The sequence below is a fragment of the Dama dama genome, chromosome 30 (assembly GCF_033118175.1).
Source record: "Dama dama isolate Ldn47 chromosome 30, ASM3311817v1, whole genome shotgun sequence".
NCBI classification, from domain to species: domain Eukaryota; kingdom Metazoa; phylum Chordata; class Mammalia; order Artiodactyla; family Cervidae; genus Dama; species Dama dama.
Window position 1 is genome coordinate 30167186 of NC_083710.1, and position 20893 is coordinate 30188078.

The 20893-nt window shown below is 38.8% G+C and overlaps 1 long non-coding RNA gene across 1 annotated transcript in view; it reads left to right on the forward strand.

The window, feature by feature from the left end:
- Positions 1-412: 412 nt before the first annotated feature.
- Positions 413-20893, forward strand: part of LOC133049278 (uncharacterized) — a 150552-nt gene continuing 130071 nt past the window's right edge. The window contains exon 1 of the long non-coding RNA XR_009691279.1: positions 413-495. This is a non-coding gene — a long non-coding RNA (uncharacterized LOC133049278). The remainder of the gene's footprint in view (positions 496-20893) is intronic.

The window sequence follows — 20893 nt, forward strand, 5'->3', positions numbered from 1 at the left end:
TTGTACAGTTTTCACCTCTGTGACCAAGCCTTTAATCTGATGCTTGATTTAGACTTTTAAAATTCTGACTTTGCTAGAAAGTTATCTTGGTCTCCTATAAGTTGTTGTTTTGAGGGCTCAGACCCACCTCCTTCCCCCGTGGGCTCACCTCCCAGAATCCTGACCCAGGTGTGATGGCCAGAGTTTGTATATTCCAGTGGTAAAATTAGAGAGCTTCTCTCTGCCTTATTCTAGAATGGGATTTCCAGATAACCCTTGACCTTGGGTGATTTAAAACCCCTGCTAGTACAAATTCTAATCTGAATGGTACTTGGAAGACTGCTCGATAAATCAAAAGACACTGTTTCCTCCATTAGTTTCTTCTTGAGTTTATTTATCATTTTTTTTTTGTTTCTTACCAACAGTTGCAAGAATTACAGGCTACCTGCTTGCTGCTGGTCTGGGATGTGGCTGCTTAAAGAATGAAATCTCATGACATGCAGTGGTTATACCCAGGTGAGGTGTTTGAATATATGCTTAGTTAAGGATGTGAATATATTATTTCTTTAAAAGTTACTTTATTATAGTTCTGAGTTTTCTTGTGAAAGGGAAAATTAAAAAGCTAAATATGATCCAGACCTTTAAAAAAATACAGTTTGAGTCATTTTCCCATGATTACCATAATTCTGATGGTAATAGTTTTATATAAATTTTTCATTTTGGTTTTGTTATTGTGTATTCTATATCACAAATAATTAGATAAAAAACAGTAGTCTACTAAATGATTTGTTTCTGGCTGCATGTGACTTAGAACAGTGTTTGATTTGTGGAGTTGATGAATGTCAGAGAATTTTAATTTGAACAAATCAAGGCAGATTATTCAGATTTGGAGATGAAACTCATGCAATGCTTGATACTCCAGTGATTCATAATAGTAAGTTAAAGCTTTTTTTCTAAGAGTGTAAAATTTTCTTTCTACTAGTGTAAAATTTTCCAGTATGATGATATCTTAGACTACAAGCCATTAGCATCTCAGTTAAAATTCATTTATCAGATTTTTTCCAACATAAGAGGTGTCTGAGATGGAATAGTACATACAACTGGAAAATTTTGAAAGGAGCACACATGGACTTACTTACAAAATAGAAACAGACTCACGGACTTAGAGAATGACTTTATTGTTACCAGAGGGGAAAGGTGACTGGGGACGAGATCATTAGGGAATTTAGGATTGACATGTACACACTGCTGTATTTAAAACAGATAACCGACAAGGAGCCACTGTAAAAAAAAAAATGGGGGAAAAGTTTACCAGTAGCCTCACATTTTATACTTATCCTTACCCTCTTGTTTCTTTTTATATACTGAAAGTAGATCTTTTTTTCATATTTGGGGTTTCCTATAACATCTTTTTTTCTTCTGTAAAAGATTGAAAATCTTTTAATGCCAACAGTCAAAAATGGACAGGACTCATGGTTTTGGTTTCATGTAGACAATAATGAACTTTCCAATTTGGGCAAGTTTTGGCTTTGTGTTTTTAGCAATTAGCATCGTGTTATAATTTTTTATTTAGCTATCTGTTTCCCTATTATACTGTGAATTCTTGTGAGCCCATGTTTGGTAGGAAACCTGTTACATCTAGCATAGCACTTAGTCCCATAGTATTGATAGATGTCTAGCAAACATTTTTCCAAATGAGTTTATTTAAATGCCAGGCAATATTGAGTCAAAGTAATTCCACTATTGAGCTTATTTTCCATTGAAAATATCCTCAATGGCAAACAAATACACTGACCTCTAAAATATTCTTGTCCAAAATATCTGCCTACAGCAAATCAGCATCATCTTTAAGTTGGTGGCTTAGTTGTACTTTAAGAAAACAGCTTTATGATATCATATAAATACAGGCAGAACTTGATTGTCTAGCCTTTCAAAGTGTGATGGATTGCCTTTTTCCTTAAGAGGTGAATAAATCATCACAACCTCATAAATCTTAATAATCAGTTTTCCTCCTAGTTTAAAGATTTTCATGAATAGCTCACAGGGGGTCCATTAAACAAGGGTAGTAGAAGAGAAATAGGGGAAAAAAAAGAAAAGAAAAGGAAAGCGAAAATGAAAAATGGAAAGGGTGTGTGTAAGCCATTGTATGCCTAGTTGACATGGATGTAACATGGTTTCTGTGCTATCTTTGTCATGTGGAATAAAACTAAGCTCCCAAAAGGAAAGACTTTTACTGGTGAGTGGTAAGTAGAATGCTTGTTACCAGGAAAGAATGCTTCCTTCATTGCAGGGCTCTGGATGGGTGACTTTGGAGAGTTTTTATCTTCATCTCTGGGAGGAACAACTACAGGGAAATTGGAACCTAAAATTTACCTGATGGATAAATCACCCAAGGCCCAAAGCATATTTTCTTTTTTTGTTGTTGTTCTTAAGTTTATTAATTTATTTATTTTTGGCCGTGCTGGGTCTTCATTGTTGTGTGCAGGTTGTCTCTAGTTGGCAGCAAGTAGGAGCTACTCTTTTGCTCTGCATCATGTGGGGTCTTCCCAGATCAGGGATTGAACCCATGTCCCATGTACTTGCAGGTGGATTCTTTAGCCACTGGACCACCAGGGAAGTCCCTTCAAAGCCTGTCTTCTGTGTTAACACTTGCCTTTGGTGTCGTGTGGACTTGGGTATAGAAATGTATGCCATGTGATGTCATGCAATTTGTATGCAAAGAAAGTTTTTGGGTTGTTTTTGTTTTGTTTTGGTGTCCTTTTGTATCTGTGTGCTGGCTGTTGCAAAGCTTATTCCTCAGATGTGAGGAAGAATAGAAGGTATAAGGTGCATTTTCTCTAATGATATTATTCATCCATTTTTCCCATTTGATGTAGCACCCGAGTCCATTCAACACTAAGCATGTTTGGATTTTTCTTTTAAGCAAAAACTTAGGTGTCTTTGGTGGTCACTGGCTTATTTGTAATGCTAGCAGAATTTAACTAAAAGACAGCATATTCAGTTGAGTATGGGAGGTTTCTGTTATATACTACAGTGACATGATTTTGTCATTCAGTAATATTCATTAAACAAAAACTAATTTTAAGAGCCTATTATGTATCAAATCCAGCACTAAGCATTGAGATTTGAGATACCAGCAGGAAAGATTATATTTCTGCCATCTGGAACTTCAAGTCCTGTGGAAAATCACAAACAAGTATTAAACAATTTAAACAAATTAGTCTGTTTTGTTTAATGATGTACCCCCATACTTTCAATACTGACTGACATATAATTGGTGCTCAGGAGATGTTTGTTAAAAGAAGACTATCTGTGAGGTAAATGTTATAATGGGGAAGGAAAGAGTGCCATGGGATCAGAGAAGTCTTCCCCTACCTCAGCTTTATTGAGGTTGGCAAATACAATTGTAATATATTTAAAGTGTACGTTGTAATGGTTTGATATACACACTCACATACACACATGTATTATTTTGTCCTTTGGATGATAACCATCCTAATAGGAGTGATATAGTATCCTATTATGCTAGAGCAAGCATCTTTTCATATACCTGTTGGTCATTTGTATATCTTATTTGGGAAAATGTCTATTCAGGTTCTTTTCCCAGTTTTGAATTGGGTTTTTATTTTTTGCTGTTGAGTTGTTAAACAAGAGAGTTCCTTTTGTACTTTGGATATTAGCCCTTTACCAGATATATGACTAGCAACTATTTTCTCCCATTCATTAGGTAGCCTTTTTTGTTTTAATTGCTTCCTTTGCTTTGCATAAACTTTTCGGTTTGATGTAATCCCACTAGTTGAATTTTGCCTTTTTTGCCTTTGCGATGGTGAACTGAAAATGTACCCAGTTAAGACCATATAATGATGTTTCTGTTGATGGAAAGAAAAAAGTGAAACTAGCCTGTAACCAGGGTACAAGCTAGGGCTGCACACAGTCTCACCTCTGCATAGAATTGCATGTAAATTGTAGTCCAACAGCCAAAATTATTTTTAAAGGAATTTTTATACTTTACCTGAATCTCTTAAAGAACATTGAAAAGAATCAAGATTATGTCTTCAAACAGATTTGAAAAGCTTCTTTCCTCTTCTCTTATATTTTTATGTATTTCACAGCTGTGGACCATGAGGTGACATCCACTGTAAAGATCACACCTCTCTGACTGCTTTTTTGATGTCTGAGACAGGGACAGTATCAGATTGGTCAGTTTGCTGATTACAGCTCCTCAGGTGTTCACAGAGACATTTTCTATCCTCACTGTCTGTCACATTCATCTGGAAATTCAGTTGTTATTTATGTCACACATGTGTACATATACACACTTATACAGACATATATGAATCAATTAATGATCTTAGTGTGATGTGATTTATCTATTTGTATATATTTGATATTGTGAAATATATCACACATAGGTCTTGAAATGATTCAGTAACATTTCTGCCTGAACACACTGAGATTTAAAACAACTTCTGGTTCCATTTAATAGCAACAAAATCCATAGATCTTCATAAGCAGTGAAGTGTAATGAAGGTTGAACATTTTTAAAATCTTTTATATCATTGCATCAATGAAGGAAAATGCAAAAGACTAGAAGCAGTTCATGCCATATGGTTGTAATAAGAGAGACACTCCAGAAAAAACAAAATTAACAACAACAAATGGATCATTCAGGAGTCTGTAAAAAAGGTAGAAGTCAAATGGGTCAGGGGAAATGCCCAAAACCCCTCACCTCCAACTCCTGCTTCTCACTACTACTGATCTCTGCCATAGGTTCTTGCCCACATCCTCAATAAGCAATGTAAACTGAACTATTTCTCTTTCTCTTCTATTTCAGGGGTAAAAGTATACAGCCCTTAGCCCTCCTAAGATATCATGCATGCTGCACGTTTATTAGGAAATGAAACCACATATAGTCGCACATAAAGATACAAATGCCATATCCTTAAGAGGGACTTAGACTTTCTTCTTGGTCAAAGTATATTTAAGAAATATGACAAAATTTGAAGACATTCTGCTATGTGATTTTGCCAGACACAAAAAGTCAACTAATGCACTTAGATGAAGCACCTGTAATAGTCAAATTCATACAGATAGAAAGTAGAATAGTGTTTGCCAGGGTCTTGAGAGGGGTAACTGGAGAGTTTTTATTTAGTATGTATAGAAGTTCTGGAATTGGTTTGTGTTAATTATTACACAGTAATATGATTTAATATTACTGAACTGTATACTTAAAAATGGTGCACATGGTAAGTTTTATGGTATGTGTATTTTGTGCATGCCTGAGTGCTAAGTTGCTTCAGTTGTGTGTGACTGTTTGTGACCCTATGGACCATAGCCTGCCAGGCTCTTCTGTCCATGGGATTCTCCAGGCAAGAATACTGAAGTGGGTTGCCATGCCCTCCTCCAGGGGATCTTCCTGATCCAGAGATCAAACCCACATCTCTTATATCTCCTGCATTGGTAGGTGAGTTCTTCACCACTAGTGCCACTACCCACACACAAAAAGACAGTGCAGGGCAAAAGTAACCACATTTGAAATATACTGAATGCTCTGGAGCTGGACCAAGTCACTTCCTCTCAATCACCAGAGTACAGGCCATGAGAGTTCAGAGGAAACTTATCAATATGACTTGCCTTCATCATCTGTTGCATCCAGGTGCTCATTACAGATGGCCCACACACCCTAAAAGACAGGGATCAATGCAGGGGCTTCTGAGTTGAGTGCTTATCTCACTATTAAACATCAACCTCAAAGACAAAAAAAAACTCCAACATAAATATATCATTTGCCTTTGTTGATTTCACATCTACATAAATTAAGAGGCTAAATGAGATGAGAAATATTTCATTGATAGAGTATTAATCACTAGATAATACACACTGTGAAAACAGCTCATCAGAATTCATTAATGTTTTTTTAATCCCATTTTTGACACAGTAATTTTTGATTTGAAAAATAATGCTCTCTTTCAGCATCTGGTAACACTGGGATGCACTGCACAAAACCCGTGGGGTGCATTACACACCTTACATAGAGTTTTCCCTGTTTGGTGTTATAGGTACTCCACGTGTTGATGTCATGCTGGTGGATTTCCTTCTGCACTTTTGACTCTAAACATAATTTTTCAAAAGATTCAGTGAATCACAGTTTCTAGCATCAAAGAGTTACAAGTCAGACATCTAGGCAGGAAAAGTCAATATTACTTTCTCTTAAAAATCTTGTTTGGCCCCCAAAGTGGAAGGCTGCTAGAGCAACACTTGGCTGGCTTTCCTAGTTCCTCCTGTAGGCAACCTTCCTGGAGACAGAAATGTTTTCCCAGATTCTGTTTGCTTGTTTAAATGCTAAACGATCCTTTAAGACTTATTGGAAGCCCTGTCAGCACCATGACCCCTTCCTGATTAGCCTAACCTCCTGCAATGTTCTTGCACAGCATTTATTTTCAGAATCACTCCCTCAGAATTATCATTCACTGAACTTGCACATGTGCTTCTGTAAGGATGTATGTGTGTTAACTTCCAAAGTGGCTCCCAGTGACCCCCACATCCTGGTTTTCACACACTAGTGTGGTCCCCTTCCACATTTCATCAGGGCTGGTCCGTATGACTACAGTCCATGGCAGGAGTGATGGTATGTCACTTCTGATATTCGACTGTAGCTTCCACCTTGGATGCCTTCTCTCTCAGATTATTCTCCTCAAGGAAAGCCAAGTACCGTTTCCTGAGACCACTCAGACCATCTGTGGATAGGGCCCTGTGGTAACTGAAGTCTCTGGTAAACAAGCATGCAAAAACCTGAGGCCTGACAACAACAGTGTTCTTAAGATTGAAAGCGGTTAATCCCTTCGTGGATTAGTCTGCGGCCCCAATGGGTGTCTTCTCTGTAACTTCCTCAGATACTTTGAGTCAGATTCACCTGGCCAAACTGCTCTCAGCTCCTTGTCCTGTAGCAACTGTGAGATAATGAATGCTGATCTACTAATTTGGGGGTAATTTGTTATGTAGGCTTAGATGATGAAATATTTTATCTCCCCAGCTAGACTATAAGCTCCTTAAAGAAGGATTCCCAGCTTTCTGATTCCTCATGGTGTTCGCATTTATCTATTCAACTAAAAATAGAAAGATAGAAAAGTATTTTTTATCTACCTGCTTAAACTTTTTCACAGGTACCGACTATTCTGAACAGTGCCTGTGAGGTCAGTAGGAGAAAACTGGCACTACTAATGCTGTTCTAATATGAATGGGACAAGTTAAAGATAATTATTTGGCCATGGGCCTAAAACTTATCAGAAGCTGATGTCTAAACCCTGATTTAGAAAAGAATCTATGAAGTCAACATGTTTCAAATCTTTTGGTTCCCTGAGCTCTCTGAAGGCCCCACATTGTCCTCTTCTGCTGCTGATTCTTTCACAGGCACGGCTGTCATTAACCTGCTCTGAGAACTCTGGGTTCTGCAGCCCTTCTCAGCAGAGTCACATCACAGATTGAACAATGCTTGACTCTGACGCATGACTTCCGTTGTTTCATTCTTTGGTATTGGCCCTGTGATTTCAGATAAAGATAACATCTCAAGCCTGTTGTGAAAGGAGGAAGAAAAGAAAACACCCCATCTTATAGAAACATTGCAAACTACAAATTAAAGAGTATTCCCTCCCACTCTCTGTCTCCCATCCCTGTTCATCAAGGTGTTTTGGCAAGAGAGATATCTTAAGATAAGCAGTAATTGGTATGAGGAACACGTGTTGATATTCTGCATCTATGAGATATAACTATTAACAGATGGATGTTATTTATAAACTCTTGCATGTTTATCCTGGTTCTTTGGAACTCTTTTCTGAGTCTATCAGCTGCTGTTGGGATAATTAATTACACAACCCAATTCAGTTAAAAATTTTGAAATGTACATTGTCTATATGATCTGCATATTTAATCCTCTTGTTCATGCTGTCCAGTGTTTTAGATGCCACTCATTGCCTAAGACACACACACACACACACACACACACACACACAAATACACATAATGTGCCAATTAGTTTTTAAAACTTCATTTAGGTTTTCCTTTCACTATAGTCCTTCTCTTTTCTAAAATCTGTTTTATGTTTCCCTACCCCCAGCCGTACCTGATTCAACCTAAAATAGAACCAATTAAAAAAATGTGGCCTAGAATGTCATACATGTTTTTATTTTGTTTTATTTATTTATTCGGCTGTGCTGGGTCTGCATCGTGCTTGGGGTTTCTCTAGTTGCAACAAGTTGGGGCTACTCTTCCTTGTGGTGGTTTCTTTTGTTGCAGACCACGAGGCTTCAGTAGTTGCAGAGTGTGGGCTCAGTAGTTGTGGCGTAGGAGCTTAGTTGTCCTCTAGCATGTGGGATCTTCCCAGAGCAGGGATCAAACCTGTTTCACCTGCATTGGTAGGCAGATTCCTTACCACTGGACTACCAGGGAAGTCCCATAGAAGTCATACATATTTTTCAGTGTTTTAGTAAAGTAATTTAAAAGCATTATTAAATAATTTCTGATAATATGGCTTATAATAAGGAAACTCTTGGAGCAATTAGGTTTAATTGAATCCAAGATAGCCTACTCTTCCTAAATAGGAGAACGTTTTATAACCAGTAAGCAAGTTGATCATTTGTCCAGAACTTGAAGGGAGCAAGGGAAGGAATGAAATAATGAAGGGAAGTAAGAGAGAGATTTTATGACTACACGTGAATAGTACTACAATCCATACAGTGGAGCCTGAACTCCCTTTATCAACACTAAAATCCAGTATCTGTCTAGCTAGGACAAAGTAATTTAGGTTGGAAGAAGAGTACTTAAATGCCACAGAAGGTCGGGAGGGTTGAACTGGTTCTGACTGGCACTTATTTGTCAGTTGAAAAGCAGATTCCAAATTCCCTCCTTTTAGAAATTTTCAAAGAATATCAAAGGAATTGCTTCTAAGTTCCTCTTTCTCCAAATGTCTGTAAAAAAAAACTTAAACTATTGCTAATGGAAATGGATTTTTAGTCAGCAGGAATTCATAGTGCTAAATCATCATCAAAGTTGCCAACAAGGTAAATAAATAACCATATAGATGAAAACAGGGTGTGATGTGTTAAATATATCTTTAAAAAGCAATTTTAGTTATACTCTTAAAAATATTCTACATCCATGAAATTCATTACCTAAGAACCAGTTTTTAATTCTATCTTAACAGTGATGTGCTTTTCCCCCTCTTAAATAGGAAGTTAAGCAGCTTTACAGATATTCAGAATTAGAGCACATAGGAAATAAATGGGTGTTTAAAAATGGCCAATGGGCTCACTTATACTCCTGGGCCAGGGAGAGTAAGAGTGCTTGAAATTATCCCTATTGGCCAAAGTCCATATATTCATGTTTAGTAGTCTAGAGCTGAAGCACTACATAGATTCAAATATTATCTCTGTTCATAGTCAACCTTTATAATTCTGATCGAGGATTCTCTTATCTGTAGTTATTTTTTGTCTTTAATACTGCCATAAAATTGGCCCCTAGTTTTCTATCAAGTTTGTTCCTCAGAACATACAGATATTTAGTGCATTTACTTCTAAATACTTACAGCTACACTGTTTATATACATTTGTGTAATGATGAAGATCTTATTGTAACTGATTAACCTTAGTACGTACTCTGCAGCCAGGAGAGGGAAACTTTTTGTGAGGTCTCTCCTAGGAAGAGTTTTGGAGAGGCAATGCACCGGGACTTCCGTATAGCTCAGATGGCAAAAAATCTGTCTGTAAGGCAGGAGACCTTGCTGGGTCAGCAAAATCCCCTGGACAAGGAAATGGCAACCCACTTCAGTATTCTTGCCTGGAGAATCCCATGGACAGAGGAGCCTGGTGGGCTACAGTCCATGGGGTTGCAGAGTCGGACATGACTGAGTGACTAACACACACGGTGCGTAAGAGGCTAAGAGCATAGGTTTGGGATTAAACAAGACTGCTAAGAGGAGCGGAATGTAGGGTTTAAGAGCATGGGTCCTGGAGTCAGGCTGCCTGGTTTCAGCCAAATTCCAGCTCTTCCAATTATGTGCTATATGATCTTGCATATTTCATTTAATCTGTTTGTGTCTTAGTTTCCTCAAATATAAATGGGAAATTAATCATAGTATTTATCTTATAGAATTACTTTACACACAAAGTATTTGGAGCAATGTTTCAACACACTCAGAATGTAGTCAGTTGCTATTTATTATTGTAATTGTTATTATTAAAAGTTTCACACTCCAGCTTCATCACATACCAATATGATCTTGTATAATGTCTTAACCCTTCCATTTGTCCATCTCTAAAATGAAGATTCTAAAGACCTGTTTCACAGGGTGGGAATTAATATTATAGAAAATACAGAGCAGAGAACCCAGAACTTGGACTATATAAGTGCTTAGTGAGTGTATATACTCCTGCGTCTAACTTCTTCAGTGGCTCCTTAACTATGAATGTGTGGCTTAATGTACTTCTGAGATTCCTGACCTGTGAAGTTTCAGGATGAGACTGAATTTGAGCTTTACAAAGGGAAAGTTTCTTTATCAACTTTGAAAAGTCAAGATCTGGTTTTACTGCAGTTGAGGAGACTCGGAGAAAAACCCCTTTCCCTAAGCTAGTCAACCCCAGTTCAGTTCAGTTCAGTTCAGTTCAGTAGCTCAGTTATGTCCGACTCTTTGTGACCCCATGAATCACAGCACGCCAGGCCTCCCTGTCCATCACAAACTCCCAGAGTTTACTCAAACTCATGCCCATCGAGTTGGTGATGCCATCCAGCCATCTCATCCTCTGTCGTCCCCTTCTCCTCCTGCCCCCAATCCCTCCCAGCATCAGGGTCTTTTCCAACGAGTCAACTCTTCACATGAGGTAGCCAAAGTATTGGAGTTTCAGCTTCAGCATCAGTCCTTCCAATGAACACCCAGGACTGATCTCCTTTAGGATGGACTGGTTGGATCTCCTTGCAGCCCAAGGGACTCTCAAGAGTCTTCTCCAACACCACAGTTCAAAAGCATCAATTTTTCGGCTCTCAGCTTTCTTCACAGTCCAACTCTCACATCCATACATGACCACTGGAAAAACCATAGCCTTGACCAGACGGACCTTTGTTGGCAAAGTAATGTCTCTGCTTTTTAATATGCTATCTATGTTGGTCATAACTTTCCTTCCAAAGAGCAAGCATCTTTTAATTTCATAGCTGCAGTCACCATCTGCGGTGATTTTGGAGCTCAGTCTGGCATACAAATCAGAATGCTGGTGAGGAAGAGGCTGATAAGTAGACTGTGGAGAAGGTACATTCCTTTCTCTCCTATAGTAAGTTTCACATGGAAAGTAATCGTGCCCTCAGACAGTTGTTTAACTGTGATCATCAAGGACAGGACTCCACAGGGTGTCCTCCAAGCCCTTGAGACCCTTTAGGGCATCTCTGAAGTCAAAACATTTTTATAACAATGTTAAGAAATTATTCGCCTTTTTCACTCTCCATCATGAGTGTACAGTGGCATTTTCCAGAGTCTACATGATATATAATGATGATATCATTCTGACAGTTAACAGGGATTTACAATTAAGTATTTTGCATTTAAACATTTTCTCAGCTTTAATTTCTATTATAGTAAATATCAATAGATATAACTCAGATTAAAAAGCTCTTTGAGGTCCTCAATAATTTTGAAAGTTATAAGGGGTACTGAGACCAAACTGTCTGGAATGTTTAATCCAAGAGGGGACCATTTTATTTCTGGAATGGGTCCATTCTCTAGCTTTTGTCTGGAGGTATTTGATGCCTACATACGCTCCTGCATCACTGAATCTTTACTTCCCTTTCCCCAGATTCTTATGAAAATAAGACTTGTACTGTTCTGTTGAAACCTCCCTCTCCTACAAATTATAGTAGAGTTGATTAGATGCCATTTCTTCTGACCACAGTCATTTTTATGCCTTCCTGAAACTCTGCCCGTGTCATGTTGATTGAACTGCAGCCACATTCTGGTATTCCTGAATGGATTTTAAGTTCATCCTATTGCTTTAATCGTCACATTTACAATCCACCTCTCAGGGTCAGCCATTGGTTTATGTTCCTCAGACTTAGTCCCAGAGAACATCCCAGTCTTTCAATTTCTAGGTCTTTTTAGTGGAGCTTCCACCACTCTACCTGCTGTGCCTATACATGTGTGCTCAGTCGTGTCTGACTCTTTGTGACCCCATGGACTGTAGCCCATCAGGCTCCTCTGTCCATGTGATTCTCCAGGCAAGAATACTGGAGTGGGTTGCCATTCCCTTCTTCAGGGGATCATCCCCACCTAGGGATCGAATTTGCCAGGCAAGAATGCTTGAGTGGATTGCTGTTTCCTTCTCCAGGGGATATTTTTGTCCCAGGGGTTGAAATGACATCTCTTGCGTCTCCTGCATTGGCAGGTGGATTTTTTACCACTGTGCCACCTGGGAAACTCAACAGTAAATGCTTAATAGGAAAAGCAAATATGGAATTTGTTAAAATTGTTCCAAGTTAAATTTGGTGTTTGTTCTTTGCTATCATGTATTGATGTAATCATTAAAGTCTGGTAGAATTATTCAGGCACATGAAATGACATCTGGAAAACAAAGCCGTGTTACTATTCATTTTAACTGCTTATAGAAAGCTATTAAAGGGAATAATTTGAAGAGCTTGGATGTATTTTAATATTGTATGAGGCAATCATGCAAATTAGTAGAAGCCTATAGGCCCTGGGTCAAATTGGATAAGGACCAAAAGAAATTTGATTTTGAAAAAATACAAATTTTAATAAATCTTAAAAGTATTGTCTACATTTATTGACCATAGAGGCTTGCCTTAGTTATGTGTCCTTGCCTCTAACTGTAAATTACAAAGACTAGTAAAATATAACAAGGCTCATGAATTCTGAATTTTATTTTTCTATAATGCTGCTGCTTAGTCGCTTCAGTTGTGTCTGACTTTGTGCGACCCCATAGATGGCAGCCCACCAGGCTCCTCTGTCCCTGGGATTCTCCAGGCAAGAATACTGGAGTGGGTTGCCATTTTCTTCTCCAGTTTTTCTATATTGTCAAGTTTAAATACTTAATTGTGCACATGATCATATTTTATATTCAAATGAACTTTTGGGAACGCTATACTAGAGGTTTGCAGATTTTCTCGTTTCAGCTCTGATTATTAACTATTACAAATCTCAATTTTGAAAAATTTAAAGTAGAAATAATAATCCCTTTCCTCATCATATTAGGTAGGCATCGAATTATTCATAAACAATAAAGTGTTCTAAACACTAATGACCTTCTTAAGGTCTCCCTGCGAGAGCATAGACTTAGATTTGGGTTTAAACCCTGGTTTAACCTTTTACTGAATTGTTGGCTATGTGCTTTTAGATCTGCTAGTTTCTCTGAGCCTCAGCTACTTCACTGGTAATATAAGAATAAAATGCAACCCAGGAAAAACTCCAATTCCTTATAAATTTATCTCAAATAGTTTTGGGGTACTTACAGAGGTGCCACAGGTACCCCATGAAATGTTACTCTTACTTATCTGGGACTCCCCATTTCCCTCCTTTAATCCTTTTCTTCAGGGAGGCAGTGTCTCTCATGGCTGCAGCAGCTGCTGATATATTATCTGTTACTGAGTGACAAATTGCCTCAACATCTTGTGGACTAAACAGTTAACATTTAGTATCTCACGGAGTATATGGATCAGGCATTCAGAGGCGGCTCAGCTGAATGCTTCTGGCTCAAGGTTCTTCATGAGGTTGCAATCAAGATGTTAGGTGGGGCTTCAATCATCCAAAGGTTTGAGTGGGGCTGAAGGGTCTGCTTCCAAGATGGTCCATGTGCAGGGCTGGTGACAGGAGCCTCAGTTCAGTGGTGGGCTGAAGCTGGCTCATTAATGCTTTTAAAAACTAATTGTTAACATCTAAGAATTTTGCAAGCCAATTGTTAAACACAGCCATTATTAAAAATTAAACTTTGTAAACTGTTTTTTTGACAAATGTACTAAAAGTTAAGGTAATAAATCCTCAAAAGTACTCACTCACTCCATTTTTCCTTTATTGATGCTCTCGTGGTTCTTTAGGTCTTTTATATCTTTATGGAGGAAATGATATATTGCTGTGCCCTATAGCACGTATCAGTCTCATCCTATCTCTGAATTCAGTGACGTTATGTTGGTTGCTTGAAATCAGTCATGGTGGAAGCATTTATACATAGATATCAGCAAGCACTACAAATCAAAACCTGATTTTTCATATTATTGATTATTTAGACTTTAGAAGGTATAGTTTGTGCCCTGTACATCCTTTATAACGGTTAAATTGTGTGTGTGTGTGTGTGTGTGTGTGTGTGTGTGTGTGTGTGTGTGTACGTGCGCTCCATCATATCCGACTCTTGGTAGCCTCATGTACTGTAACCTGCCAGGCTCCTCTGTCCGTGGACTTTTCCAGGCAAGAATATTGGAATGGGTTGCCACTTCCTACTCTAGGGGATCTTCCTGACTCAGGAACTGAACTTGTGAATCTTGCATCTCCTGCATTGGCAGGTGGATTCTTTACCACTAGTGTCACCTGGGAAGCATATATATATATATATATCCCTGGGTTGGAAAGATCCCCTGAGGGAGGAGAGGGCATGGCAACCCACTCTAGTATTTTTGTCTGGAGAATCCCCATGGACAGAGGAGCCTGGTGGGCTACAGTCCATGAGGTTGTAAAGAGTCAGACACAACTGAGCGACTAAGTGCACACACACACACACACACACACATATACACATATACATATAAATAAAATATATGAGTCAGAGAACATTGGGGGCCACTTTGGAGGCCAACAGCTAGTCTGCCTTTTAGCCCCCGATGATTCATGTCTCTTCCATATGCAAAATGCACTCACACCCCTCCCAGCACCCCCTAAAGTCTCAACCAACTACAATTTCAGATTGAAGTCCAGAATCCCATCATCTAAATCATGCCCAGATATAGATGCACCTCCTCAGGTATAGTTTTTCAAGTATAACTCCTTGAGTACAATTGTGCTTTATCTGAACACTTATGAACCTAAAGAGGCAAGTTGTTGTTGTTTTTTTTTTTCCCTCTAGCACACCCAACAGACAATGGTGAGAGAGACATAAGATAACTCCTAGAGAAACACCTGTTTAAAAACGTGGAAAACAGGAGGCACACAAGTGCCAGTGGCCTGAAACCTAACTGGGCACATTTTGGAAACTGCTAGGTTAGAATGTGGTTGTACCTCTCTATGGTTCATGGGTCTGCCCTCCAGGCTTTAGTTTCTGCCCTCTGAGTCACTCATCGCTTTCCATGAAAGCTAACTCAGGTTTGCAACTGTGTAGCTTTCAAGCCTGATCCCTGCAATTTGAATTTTGAGAGATCAAAACCTTTTTCTTTTTCATTTTTTGCTGTTTCTGCCTCATTCAGTCCAGGGTAGTGGTGTTTCTGCCAAAATAATTGTCCTAAAAATTTTGTATGTTCCTTATTAGACAGGAAGCATGTCTGCAAATCTTTTTGAAATAAGTCCGTCTCTAACTTGGATCTCTGCTGAAATTGCTAAGGAAATCCACCCTAAAGTTTCTTAGAAGCTCTACTGTGTGACTGAACAGCTCTTTGAGGCACCACATCAAATCTATAAGACGGTATTTTCCTGGAAATGTCTTGGAGTTCACCGTCGCCTGGAAGCCATTTCTTAATTATAGCATTGTCAGTTACCTGGAGAGGCTAGGGATTTCTAAAGCCAGAAGGTCCTTTTTCCTTTGTTTGTCTTTCCTTTAGCATATCTCTCTCTGCTTACATATCACTATAAGTGGCAAGGAACATCCAATGCATTAAACACCTGCACTGATATCGGTTAGGTCATCCCATTTTACGTGGTACATTTTCTGCTTCCCATATAACCACAGGAAGTGGTGTCACCAAACTTGCTGATGCTGCATAGCAGTATCCCTTTTCCTCCAGTTTCCAGTGACTTTTTTGTACATCTCCTTTCAGCTTTGACTCATACCTTCCTCAAAGGTATTCTGACTTTTACTTATAGTCTGTTCACCACACGTGAGCCTCACACTAACACTCTCTCTGGAGTCTTTGCTGCTTCTGTCCACTGCCTTTTCCAAAACCATTTCCATATTTTTAGTTATTTGTTACCCTGATGCTCCACTTCCAAGTACCAGAGTAACACAATCAATAATATTATCTATTGCTATGTAATAAGTTACTCCAAAACTTGGTTACTTAAACTAGTAAATATTTATCTTTTCACCATTTTTATGGTCAAGAATCCAGCTAGTTTGGATAATTCTGGCTTGAGATCACTAATGAGGCTAAAGTTAAATTTTTGGCTTGGGATGAAATCAACTGAAGGCTTGACTGGGGCTGGAAGATTTGCTTCCAAGAAGGCTCACTTACAGGACTGTTGGCAGAAAGCCTCAATCTGTCACTGGCGTTTTGGCAGGAGCTCTGAGTTCCTTATCACATATCCTATCCATAGGGCTGTTTGAGTGTTCATGGCAGCTGACTTCTTGCAGAGCAAATGATTCAAGAAAGAAGAAAAAAAAAATTATAGCTGCAGTGTCTTTCATGACCTATCCTGAAAAGATAAAACACTGACTTTTCTACAACATTGAATTTCACAGATCAACTATATTCTGTCTACATGGGAGGGATTATACAAGGGCATGGATACCAGGAGAGAGAGAACTTTGGAGGGGCACCTTGGAGGATGACTCTTACAGATACCCAAATCAGCACCTATGCCACAGATGTTCACTGACTATGTCTTTCCATTGAGACTTCCCATGCTGACCAGAGCGTGTACACTGGAGCTGTGCTAGCGCCTGGGCTGAAGCTGAGGACTGTTGAAGTTGAGATTGCCGATGCTTCTTAGATAACACAATGTACATAAAGCACTCAGCACAGTGCCTAGAGTCGAATAAGTGCAGCAAAAATAATGTTTTTTTGTCATTCCTGTTTTATTGGAGATTCTGAGTCAATTCCTGACCCAGAAATACAACTAGTAGCTTCCGGCACAAATATGGAGGATAATATGGCCCTCCCCATGCCCATTAAAATTGTAAGGAAAAAGCCAGAGCTTTTGTTTCTACTTAACACTTCTCATAGTCCTTTGACTGAATCTCTGGTGAGTTGGGCCCATGTACTATCAGAATAATAGACTCTGTACTTCCCTTTAGTCCAATAACTGGCCTCTACCTTTGAATAAAAATTTAGCCCCTGCCACTTCCTCTCCACTTTCCCTAAAAATTAATTGTTGTCACCACTTATTTCCAGCTGGTGTCTGTTCAACTATTCCTGCAAGTAATCCCTGGCTGTTTCCCTCTAACTCCGGGCTTGCTGGTACATGCCCGAATCATGTTTGTGCTTGGGCTGGGACACTTCCTGCTGTCAGCAAAAGAAGCAGCTAGAAAATGGGGGGTCAAGGTGAAAGCTAAGCTTAGGATAGAAAATTCTGAGTTATCTGAATAAGCAGTGTATGTTCTCAAGCTAAGAAGCTGGTTCTTTCTTTTTTTTCCTCATCTGTAGCTCACCTCTGAGTAATCATAACTAACCCCCAAACATGAATAATATCATTATTGGATATTATTTTTGATCACATTTGTTGAGGCAAAAGGTATTGCCCTGAAGTAGATTATCCTGTTTGATTTCTGATGAAAATTAGAATGAGAACCAGGGAAGTGTGGAATTGTTTGAAGACTTTGATGCTTGACATTAAAAAAAAAAAAAATTCTTTCTCAAAGCACAGTTGTTCAATCAAGGTAAAGGTTTTTCTTCAATGCATTACTTACAAGACAGGTCAGGTACATCTTTTCAGAGTTGTCTTGTCATGTGTATGTCCCACCACTGAATATTTGAGTGATTCTGTTTTCTGAACGCTCTGTGAAGCCGCACATGCAGACACCCTCTGAACTGGAATCATCTCCCAGGAAACAGATGGACACTAGCATTTCAAATATAGTAATGGTGGCCACATAGAATACAGTTTACGGAGATAAGAGCCACCATTATTTAAATACTAAAATAATAAATTATTTCATAAAGCAACCTAGACTAGTTAAAAATGGGGTAATATGAGAGGAAATTAATTGTTATGATGAAATTTGACACAAGGACCATAATTTATTATTTGGCCTCATAATTTTAGGTGATTTGAGTCCAATAAGCCAGGGGTTTATCAACTCTTTACATGGTCTCTCTGGAGGCAGAATGTGAGGTGGACTGGGGCATAAAGCCTTGAAATCCTAGGGGAAGAGGGTGAATAGTAGAATTTCAGGAAAAATTGGGGAGAAACCATGAGGCTAAAAAACGGAGTCTAAGGGTCTATGATGAAGTTATAGAGGAAAAGAAAAACTGGGCAGAAACAGGTATATAAAAGCTGTAGGCATGTAGGAATGATTAGTGGTGATGATTGCCTTATTTAACTTGTTGATTCATGTAGATTCATTTGTTCATCCATTGACTCACTCATTCATTTGTTCTTGCCGAACTTTTTCTACACAGCTACTCTGTGTCAGATACTGAGCAAGCTCTGCAGAACCAGTCCCACTACTTCAGGCTTTAGGTTTTAGCTCCACCTTGACTAACATCTGTCAAGCCTAATTCAAGGTATTGCTCATTCATACAATCAATACCTTATATACCAAATACAACACCCTGCAGCCATCCCTCAACAGCTAAGTGTGTGTCCTGAACTTCAACACACAGTAGAGACACACACACAGAGAGGGCGCTTCAGATCCATTCCTTTAAAAGTCAGGCTTCAGGTAGTCCAGCCTATTTCATACCTCAAAGGCAAAAGGATGTGTGAAGCCAAAGAAAAGGAGGATAGAACTCTGAAGGGTTATGTTAAACCAGCTGTAACAGAGAAAGCAGTGCTGATCTTTGCTCTTGAGGGGACAGAGCTGATTTTCAGCCTGTGCCTCTCAGATGATTTTCACTGCTGACATGGCTGCAGGTTCTCTGTCAAAGGCAGATGGCTTGCTGGAATCCATTTTACTTTCAACATATCCGTTCATTAGCATTAGCAGCCCCGTGGGTGTGCCTCCTATTTCTGCTTTTCTCACCCCAGAGGAGTGCAGTAACAGGTGCTCCCAAGCAGTCTGTTTTTCTTCCTTGGCTTAGTCTTTGCAATATATGACTTTATTAAAGGTCGTATTAAAAAGGCAATAGGGAGGCAGAATTGAAGTCATAATTTGGCATAGCCACTATACTAAAGCAGACATGAATCTTGCTTAAATATTTTCCAAAAGTAAAAGGAAATATGAGAACAATTCTAGCCCTTCAGCCCTCATTCTGTTTAGAAGGGGAGCTGCAACCCTGGCGATGGAGGGAGCCTGCAGACAGAAACAGCCCTGAAGTCTCACACCTACGCTGTGTGGGATGGTGAGCTGCAGCCCTTGGAAACTGCCATTGTTACAAAATGACAGAATGCAAATTAAAAAAAAATTATTTAAAATGTATTGCCGCTAATATTCTTTGGGTTTGTGTTTTGGTATTGTTATATTTTGAAATGCATGGAAAAGTTTCCCTATTTTGAGTGTCAGTTTTGCTGTGAAGCTAATTATCCTTTAATTGACACCTTAATAGTGTTAGAGAAGCCTTAAAGGGCTGTCCAGGGTGGAGAAAGCACAGCTTGTAACTATTCTGCAAATCTGAGTATTTAACCACCCACACTTTATAAATGATACACTTTATTTAATCATACTTTTCATTTTCATAAAGGTGCTTAATTTGAACTCAAGCAGCTGAAACGGTTTCATTATTTTAGATAAAGTTTGCTCTCTTTTCTTTTGTTTTTAATTATCTTGTTGAACATTATGCAAGTTAGTGTATCAAAAACAGTATTGGTCTCTATGTATATGAGACAAAGTGATTATCTCTAAACTTGAAATAATTGAGCATTTTGAAAGAATTGCTGTGCATTTAATTATATTTTACATTAATGAGTAAAATAAACTGTGAAGGTTTCTGTACAAATCTCACATTAATTGTTTGATAAGGTTGAGGAAATCTTGACCCAGGTGAAAATTGGAGTCAAATATCTGCCTGTAATGATTATATTAAAAGAAGAAGGGAAAAAAAAAATCCCAACATTTTAGGATATAAGGCTTGGAGGACTTCATGGTTGCTTAATTTTGCTTTTTTTTTTTTTCAGATAGAAAGGTACCTTAGGCAAAGAAAACTTGTTATTGGTAATTTTTCTGCATTGGTTTTCTATGATTAAGTGTTATTCTCCAGCTATTTCAGCTAATTATCGTTGTCTCCCCAAAGGCTGATGAAACAAGGAATCTGAGCAGAATTAAGCTAATTTTACTCCATGGCTTATTAGGCATCCACATGCATGTGTTACTCTCCTAAGTACTGTATCAAGCAAGTTAAATAGCTACTATCCCTGCCTTCCACATGGTCCTTGCCAAAGATTTACCAGAGCAACCTGCCAAAGCGCAGGAGAGTATAAGCAGCTAAACAGCCCCTTTCCATGTAGCCTATGGAGGGAGAGTCAAGGTGTGAAGAGAACGTACCTCATAAAAATTGAGGAAAATATTGACACTGTTCATCTCTTTGAGTCATCTCCACTTTGAGTCATCTCAGTTCTTTGTGTGGGAGCCTGAGTTGGTACACTGGCTGTTCAGAAGGAGGTGGACCGAGAGAATCGTCACTGCTGTCATTTCATCTGCAGCAGGATCATCCACATTTCAGCCTCTGGTCTCGAGGCTCCTGCTGAGCTCTGATGTTTATTTCAGGTAGCATGCATCCTCTATTCTCTTGCTTTGTGGTATTTATTCTGTCCATTGGGGAATGTTGAAAATACTTTTTGGAGGGAATAAGTAACTTTGCTTTTTTCATTGTGTGTGGCACCTGTTGTTGCCTTGTATGTGGTGAGTCATCA